The sequence below is a fragment of the Athene cunicularia genome (genome assembly GCF_003259725.1).
Source record: "Athene cunicularia isolate RWA chromosome Z unlocalized genomic scaffold, athCun1 chrZ_part1, whole genome shotgun sequence".
NCBI classification, from domain to species: domain Eukaryota; kingdom Metazoa; phylum Chordata; class Aves; order Strigiformes; family Strigidae; genus Athene; species Athene cunicularia.
In genome coordinates this window covers 18,293,109-18,294,836 of record NW_020799142.1, presented here as the reverse complement: position 1 = coordinate 18,294,836, position 1,728 = coordinate 18,293,109, and positions in this window count along the sequence as shown.

Genomic DNA, 1,728 nt, shown 5'->3' with positions numbered 1-1,728 from the left:
TTTTTTTTTTTTTTTTTTTTTTTTTTTTTTTTTTTTGTATGATTAACTGCTGTTACAAATTGAACTCTCCTCAGGACGACATATGTCAAATGAATAAAACGATTGCTTTCTTTTTTCTCTGGGCTGTGTAAATTTGGATCTATACATCTTAAATTAAATAAATCACTTTGACAAGGTGTGTATGACCCAGCTTGTAGCTCACAAGTGGCTGGCACGTTTTCCCATGCAGAAGATGTGCTGCAGGTGTCTTCAGTGGGTGAATGGTGGGCTCAGCTGGAGCAAATTAGTCTCTCAGCCCAGAAAACATGGAGTTTTGAAAGCTTTATCTGTACATTTGGAGTTCAATTTAGAGTTAGGTTCACTATGGAATAAAGGGAGAGAGTTACTGGCAGTGATTTCTGGATTTTATTTATTTGAGATTCAACTAATGACTTACCTAAGCCAATTCTTGAGTATTTTTCAAAGGATGGGTCAATCTTCACCCTGTGTTGCATGACTTATTTAAAAGCAGAAGTTCTGCCTAGAAAGCAGGAATACAGGAAAGAAGGAATGAAGTAGAATTTGTGTCTCTGATAACATATTGACTACGTTATAGAATGGATAAAAAGAGGTTAAAAATTCTAAAACAAAAGCAGAAATTAAGCTGCAGTGTAATATGAATGTCTAAAACAAAACTCTCCCTAAATACCTCTTCATTCTGGAGGTCTTTTCTTCCAGAAACACCAGTCTCAGCAAGAGTTGTGACTACTACACTGCTTGACTTGCAAGAGTGAGCTTTATTCAGATGGCTTGCTTGTTTGTTTGTTTGGCTTGTTTTATGGCACTTTTGGGGAATACAGATACCTACATAAGGTGAAATGAGAGATGTTTCAGTAGCTCTGGAGGAAACGTTAGCTCTGTAGAGACTGGAGTTTCAAAACCATCTCTTCCCTATGAGTTCTGTAGGCTAGCTCCACGATATTTCCCCTTAAAATTTATTTTCTGGTTTCAGTCCTTCTTTTGGGCACCATTTTTCTTTTGCAGCTTTTAGTTTGGAGTGTAACTGTGAGTAGCTGCAATGTATAACATCTAGTTCTAAGTGTTATTTATTGAGCCTAATATTTTGAATTAAAACTTGTCCTAAACCATGGGGCATTTCCTTGACCTAACAGGTGTATATGCATCCTCCCACACCAAAATGTGTATTAGCCTCTTGGAATGTATTTCTTTCAGATGTCTTTAATTTTAAAAGCTGTGATGAAGCCCTCCAAAGCAGACATTTCCTACTCTGCTTTCAAAACTTTCTTTGTTTTAATAATGTTTTAATACTGAAAATCTTACTGTATGGAATTCCCTTACACCACCCAAATAGACAAGAGAAATTCAATTCTAATGACACTAAGGAAAGGCAAATGGTGAGGAGCTGTTGTTCCTATTATTTCTTGTAAATTTTGGACTTGAAGATCTAGCTGAATTATAGCTATACACTAAGCCTACAGTCTAAGGCACTGCTTCTTGCAGTGTGCTGTTGAATGGAGAGAACCACAGCAAAGTCAATGAAACTTAAGTAGGTACATCAGTCTGCTAGTCCTGAGCTATTTTTGTAATAACTTATTACAAGAATGGGTATAAAACATGACTGGATGCACTGGAAAAAAAATCAAAGAGGAATGAACTAGAATCATATTGTCAATCTTTCTTTCTTTCTTTTTACCAACAATTTACTTAATGTCACGGCAGCAAAAATTA